This window comes from Diadema antillarum, unplaced genomic scaffold (genome assembly GCF_040938485.1).
Source record: "Diadema antillarum isolate AM-2024a unplaced genomic scaffold, OU_Dant_1.0 seq00000297_RagTag, whole genome shotgun sequence".
Classification (NCBI taxonomy): Eukaryota; Metazoa; Echinodermata; class Echinoidea; order Diadematoida; family Diadematidae; genus Diadema; species Diadema antillarum.
In genome coordinates this window covers 855,446-863,358 of record NW_027271320.1, presented here as the reverse complement: position 1 = coordinate 863,358, position 7,913 = coordinate 855,446, and positions in this window count along the sequence as shown.

The window sequence follows — 7,913 nt, the reverse complement described above, 5'->3', positions numbered from 1 at the left end:
TGCACGTTTGTTTGGATTTAGACGTACACGTACAGTACATGTAATAGGTCCCATATGATCACGTTCCATGTTCTCGGCTTTGAATTATTGTCAGACGTGAACAACAGGTACATTGAACCTTTTGTTAATAAAGATTTTGTCAGCCATTTAATTGTAACCAGCATTGTAACAATCTGCTACAGCTGTAATGATTGTTGATTTCTTACACCTGTTGTTGTGATTGTGCCTCCCTTTTTGTTGAATCTCATTGGTGAATGTGGATGTGATATACTTGTATTCCTATACGTAAAGAAAAAAAATAGAAGTTTGTTCCACCCGATGTTATAATCATGGTTGAAATATTAAGGTTTACACACTCCGTGCTGACATATTTATGTAGTTAAGTATTGCGGAATTGTTAATGTTGTCATGGTATTATGTATTGGAATATCTAATGCAGCATCAAGTTTGCCAGCCTATAGGCTTTCTTTTTGCTAGGTTTGGTTTTACTGTTCAGAACAGTGAATATAACTTGTGTAAGTATTTTGGTCAGGCATGTTCTATCCTTTAATAGCCAAACAGCATTTTCTGTTCAGTGTTTATTAGCTGCCCAGCTTTTGTTTACTGGCTCTTCTACTTTGCATCTTCACTATCAGAAAGGGGATAATGAGTCAGAAGAAAGGGAGTAATGAGACAGGCTGCGTGATTATATAACTTCATTGAGGTTTAATTGTGTAATTGTGTAATACAGGTGTTCGTAAGATTTTCGCAATCTGTTTCCAGTAGTATAAGGTACGGTACACAAAGATTAAATGTCCAGCATTGTACTAGTCATGAAACAGATACATTATAATTGCAAGTTCACATATTTTGTACCTACAGTACGTGCATTTGCATCAAACCTGTGTCTGGGTATTACTTTGGCCGACACAGTTTGTTTTCATAACTTTATAAGATGAAATTGCCGGTTTAGATTAGTGCATTTGTAAGTATACCAGTTAATGATTAGTTTATGTATGATCGTATTATGATAATATCAGAGTTTATGCCGATATTATGGGCGTAACTCTGTAAAGAAAGTGTGTCTGTGAATGAGGAACACAAGCGTTATGTTGAGTGTTCAAGTCGAGTGTACATGCATTTTGAACAGATATTATGCACGTGCCGGTGCATCTATTGGATACCTGTGTAAAGAGATGAAAAGAAAAAAAACAGCCTCGCCAGAGTGATTATGATATTTATTGTTGTTTTTGTTTGTGTTAACGCCATCCATCGGCAGTGATTATAGAGCCGACTTGAGCTCAGAAATAACAACCTCACCATTAAGTACCTCGAGTCTCTTGTTATTTTCTAATTTAATGGCGCATATATAGCTACTTTGTAGCCTGGATAAATATGTTGTTTACGCATTTTAGAGGCAGGTCTCAATGATAATGTTTCTTGCTTCAACTGGATACTCCTTAACTACCGAAATATGTGTGAGCGACTCTTACTAGGAAATAAAGGAAATCAACAAAATGTGCGTTCTTATGGCCTGCTATAATTTGCTGTAGGCCCAATGTAGGACTACCTGGAACTAGGATTTGAAGAGTTTTATCTCAAAACGAGCTAAGGCCATTCTTGTTAAACTGAGATGTTTGTGACTAACGCTAAGAATCAAAGAAAATAAGAAGGAAAGACAGGATATTTTCAATCATATTTTCTAGAATATTCCTTGTTATGTTACAAGTGAGGTATTACTGGAAAGGCTTGATTTTGCTCTATCTGATGATGGACTTAACATTTTGCAATAAAACTCATCATATGAACTTTGTAGAAAGCGCTAGAAAAATCTAAAAAAATTCAAATTGGAATTTCATTCCAACTGTTTATGGAAAACATATCACCAAAGAAATAACCACTTCAAATATTTTTTTTTTCGTTTCTAAAGACAATAAAGGTAAAATCGGGTTTATTCAAAGATAACTAATGTTACATGTACAACAATAAAAAATGGATACATAATTATGATGATACTGAACCATACAGAAGAACAGACTAAACGACGATAATTTATTATGACTGAACTACGATATACTGTATTGGAGGAATTGAAGTGTACATGGTGTCTAAAGGTCAGATATGTCAAGAATACATGGCTTATTCCATGAAGTGTTTACTAAAAACAAAGAGGCTCAGCTTTAACACCTTGCTTACGTCACCATTGTTGCGGATCATAGAGTTAGGTTCCTTCTATTAAAGGTGAACTGTACAAAATCTACATTTCCAAGTTTTTTGTTTTTAAGATACGAAAGCAATTTTTTCTGTTAATAGTTTTTGGTTTCATAGTATGTTTGTTTCATATCAAGTTTTATTGAAAACATTATCCCCCTGTTAATGTTTTCGACAGTGAATATTGTGTTACGTAACCAGTTTCTAGCTGCAATCTCTGTTGAGCACATTCTTTCCTACGTCCATTATCGGTGAATAAAAATGAGAGATGAAAGGCATTGATTGCTACATTTTCATTCTGCCCAGCAGGTTACATTACAGCGCTAAGGATGTCATGGAGACGTCACTGCGACCAACTCGCGACGTAACCAGTGATTGTGAGTTGCCAACAGGTTTAATCCGTCTTCCACGGGGTCCTGTAATCTCCAAGCAAATTCGAATCCCAATTTTAGGAGGTGGCCTTATTTTGGCTTTGGAAAAGAAAAACCTCTATTGACATTAATAATCTTGTATGCTTTTCTGTTTAGTTCGTAGGGATGTTGTGTCCCTTGACACACTCTTATCTATCTTACAATTGGTTTGATTGTTCATTTTCTTTTTCGATTCCGTAGATACCTGTTATCGGTCATGGAAAAGGACACATGTGTCCAAACATCAACCAACAGTTACAAAACATCACCGCTGGAGCGAATGGCGAATACGTCAAACTCACTCCTAAATACGTGTCACATGATCATCCCCTCTATGACGCATCGACTCCACAAAAAGTCAGAGGAATGGAGAACTTCTATTGCGCTTACCCGGGTATTGTTGGTTTTGTTCTTAGTCTGTATACTGTAATAGGCTGTGATGATAACTTTCTATTTCTCACGTAGTCATCTGTACTGCCTGCCATCTTCACCTGTCTTTAAAGATAATTAGGAGACGGAGATTTACAATATAAACACTCGGCTCTCACTTCTTGGCTTATGACGGTAGCATAATACGGAAACTTAAGCAGGTAAGCTTTAACCCTGAGAGGACGAGTGCAGAGTATACTCGAGCAAGTGTCTGTGGGAAATGGTGTTGCAGCAAACTCAGACCTTCCCAATGGGTTAAACAGCTTTAAACAGACATTCAGACAGGAATGACGGTCTCTGTGGGGGAGGGGAATCACTCCGGATAGCTTGATGGCCTCTACCCTCTGTGTCGCATACGCAAAATGCAACCACAGTGGCATTTATTTGGAAATCGACCAAACAAACAAACAAAAAATCCAAATAATTTTGCATGTAAATTACATATCACCAGACGAAAATAACGCAGGCTAACCGACTTCAGCAGTTGAGGACCCATATACTTAGTATGCAGGGTTACAGGTTAAAAGACCAGCCATTCTTGGTTCATTAATACTCGGAGACCTCCGCCCAGCAGGCCATTACACCTCTATGCACATGCTCAATCGGCTGATATAAATATAAATAAATGTATACTCCAGTGATGAAAAACCCATATAGCTCCATGCTTCCTGCTATGTTTCTCAATGACATTACGTCTTGCGATCCCTTATCGGAACTTTAAAGTGATTTCAATGATAGTATGCTTTCCATTCTCTGCTGTTCCACAAAACTTATTATACCCCCGCCAAGGACAACATATTTAAAGGGATGCTATAGTATTGGTTGAGATGAGGATTGGGCTTTTAACTTTGTTAGGTATCCAGAAATCACTCATAACATAGTACAGAGGATGTTACTCTAAAAGGAATTCAAAGTTTATTTGGTGAAAATCGAAAAACAAATTTAAACAAAAAGACGGTGAAAAAAGGGTGGGTTCACTCTGTTTCGGATATCACAGCCATTTCCTAACCAATATTCAGCAAAGAAACGATGAATTCCTTTTGGAATTACATGATCTTTCATATATCAAATTAAAAATTAATGTTTCTCGTTATCTAGCCAAAGCATGTTAGAAACCGAAATCCAGTACTTTTTATACGTTGAACTCTCTAAAAAAAAAGTCGAGTGAAAACATTCACTCTTAAAAGAGTGAATACAAAAAAGAGTGAATTTTGAGTGAAAATGTACATTTTCACTCATTTTGGAGTGACCTCAGGGATCAATCGAAGATTTTGGAGTAATCCCTGAGGTCACTCTAAAACGAGTGAAAACTAACATAATTAATTCACTCAACATTCACTCCAATTTCACTCGAAATTCACTCTCTTTTTGTATTCACTCCTTTAAGAGTGAATATTTTCACTCGATTTTTTTTTAGAGAGTACAAATATCATTCAATTATCTTCTTGACTCGCAGTGACACATGGAAAAAGAGGTAACAACATGTGGTAATCATACTTACAATGTATGCTGACAGAAACATATTGCATTATTCACTTTATCGAGTATTAATGATTGTGTTAAAGTGTTACAGTGATAAATATGACTTTAACATACCATGTATACAGTCGTTTTTTACGTTATTCTCCACTTTAGGAGTGAATCCCGTTAGGAGGAGAAGTTTACCCCCTTACGTGTTTCACTTGTAAAAATAACGCGCCACTTTATCCTGTTAATGTAGATATGCCGCCGTAGTTGCGATTATGCATCATTTTTGTAACATTTTTCTTGTGCATTCTTCTGAGGTTCTTCCCGGCCGTTTTTTAATGGCACTTCCCAAAAAAGTAAGACGCAGACTTGAGAGGTCAGATTCCAGATGACCGTTTTCTTCACCACCTCCGCTTCTTGCCTTCGAATTCCATGGCATGCCGCGCGGATGCTACATCGCTTTTGACAAAAGAAGCATTCACAATGATGTAGCCATCATGTCCGTACCCAGTCTGGTCTATAAGTAATTTGGAAACCATCGGACAAAAAAAAAAGTAAATGAGGAAATTAATCGACATAAATTGTAGACAACATAGTCGAGTAGAACGTATTTTCATCACAATTCAATTCCAGTATTATAAAGTGCTGTTTCGTGTCATTTCATATGTGAACGTGCACCTCAAAACGAACATAAAGTCGCACACACTGATTTTGCGTGAGGACTGAAAATAGTAAAGTGAAATGGGTCAACCTAGCCGAACTTGACTTTTTCATATTTTATGAAAGAGTGGGTATTCTTTTACATTATGCTAAAATTTGGTATCATATAACGGGTGGAAAATGTGTTTTTTAGCAGTTTATCTCCAACATTTTCGGTAGAATAGTGTGATTAGGTGTGTCTTTAGAATCCCTTTTTCATTTCTGAGAAACCCTGTCCACACTCTTCACTTTCAACTTGTATAACTTTTGAAAAGATAGTGCTACTGCTTTGAAATGTGACATTAATTATCGACAGAATGTGTTTATAAGGTATATCTAATTTCAGTTTAATCTGAAGATTCCTTCATTGTTGTTACTCTGGTGGTTTACTTCCTGTTTATTGTCCCATTCATTGCCAAGCCAGCACGGTTTGGTAAGGATTAAGCGCTTGAATAGACACTGTACTTCAGAGCCTCTTTTCTCAGTTCACACTTTTCCTGAGTTTGTGCTTTCTTTCCGATATTTAGATAGGTTATAGGAGAGTCCATTTGATTTGAGTTATACATCATTTTAAAGCTTAAAGTCTGTTCTTTCAGAATATGGTCTTAGCTAAAAATTCATGATTGGCGACTTTTTGTTTGTTTTGAGGTGGAGGGTCACATATTATGTTGGGTCTGTATTGTTCATCACCTCAACTCTGGAACAGTTTACCTGAATGCTTGAAACAAACAGACTCAGTAGACAAATTTAAATCCATGTTAAAAACGTATTTGTTTATTGAATAGTATTATGACTGTGTTTCATGTCTTATACCGTTACTGAAACTGTACCTTCTTCTTCTTTCTTTCTTTCTTTACTTTCCTCTTCTTCCCTTTCTATTGTTTTCTTGTTCCCATAGCGCTTAGAGACATTTTATGTAATAACGCGCTATATAAATGTTGTGAATTATTATTATTATTATTATTATAACATGTGACTTATGTTGTCCAATGTAAACGAGTAAAATTTATTTCTCAGAAGAAGTAACCTGTAATGATTACAAAATAATCAGTTTTGATGTGTGAAGGTAGCTAGATTATCGTTGGCTATGAAAGCTTGAAGGAAAACAAAATTTAATTAGGAAAGATTAATCGAAAAAATATAAAACGTAGTGAATTAAATCTACACGAAAAAAAAAATGCTCGTTCTTTTCAGAAATAAAAAATTGTTTTAACAAATGTCAGAGCATACTAAACGTACCATTTGAAGTTGACTGAACAATCCAGCAGACACCGTAAGGTCTTTGTTCAAGGAAAGTGAAAGTTTTTTATCTGTAAAACAGAAATTGAAATCTGTGAAGGCTTCCGTGGTGGTAGAATGTCGGGTGGTTGAAGGCTCCACGGTGCACCACGTATTCTTTCTACGGTAAGTGTGGGTATATGCAGGGATTGGGAAGGCCCTTTTCAGGGCCACACACATCACACAGAGAAATTACGGTTCTAATTTGCACCCTAGAGGGTGCATATCGTTGTAACACCAGCGGCTCCATTAAGGGTTCTATTTTTAGGGGTGCTTATTTAGCACCCTATATTTAACACCATATATGGTGCATATTTGCACCCCTCCATTGGGTTCCCTTTCTGCACCCAATAGGGTTCATATCGTTGTAACACCAGCGGCTCCATTTAGGGTTCTATTTTTGGGGGTGCTTATTTAGCACCCTATATCTAACACCATATACGGTGCATATTTACACCCCTCCATTGGGTTCCCTTTCTGCACCCCATAGGGTGAACAAAAATTCAGGTGCAAATTTGCACCCTTTCTGGTTCATATCGTTGTAACACCAGCGGCTCCATTTAGGGTTCTATTTTGGGGGTTCTTATTTAGCACCCTATATTCAACACCCTATAAGGTGCAAATATGGACCTCTATACAGGGTTCCCCTTCTGCATCTCATACCTGCACCCATTATGTTTCATATTGTTATTGTTGTAATTTTGCAGCCTATGGGGTGATAAAGTCACCAAATATATAGGATGCAATACAATTTGCACACGTCTCTATATAGGGTTACCTTCCTGCACCCCATATGGTGAAAATTATAACTTGTTTTTAAACCAAAATAATTATATACTGGATGCATTCACTGACTTCACAAACAATTACCTAAGGTAACACTCCAGACATGAAGCAAAATAGCATGCATAGATTTACACACAGTTTCTCGGTCAATTAAATCCACAATCTTTCGAAAACTGAAGTCAGAGACTTCAATTCAACAACAAATAGAACATAAACATGATGAATACAGTGCATACTATACATATAAATTATTAACAACGGATTGTCGCCCCCGTCACGGATTGTCGCCAGGCGACAATCCGTGACGCTTGTGCAGTTCCCAGTTTTTGACCTCGAAGGCGACAATCCGTGTTGGCCAAAAATTTGTTGCGACACGGATTGTCGCCCCGGGCTCGGGGTGGTTCCTCCGGTGTTAAGCTTTGGTGGGATGGGTATGACTGGTAAGTTATGCGTATGTGTGTGTGTGTGTGTGTGTGTGTGTGTGTGTGTGTATTGTGAGCTGCATGGTATGTGATGTGTATGATTTGTTGTGTGTGTGTGTGTGTGTATGTGTGTGTGTTTGGAGTATAATAATACAATATGTAGAAACTGTGCATGTGTGGTGGTTGTATAGTGGTAGTGGTTTGTTTGTCTGTGTGTATACGTGTCCAAACG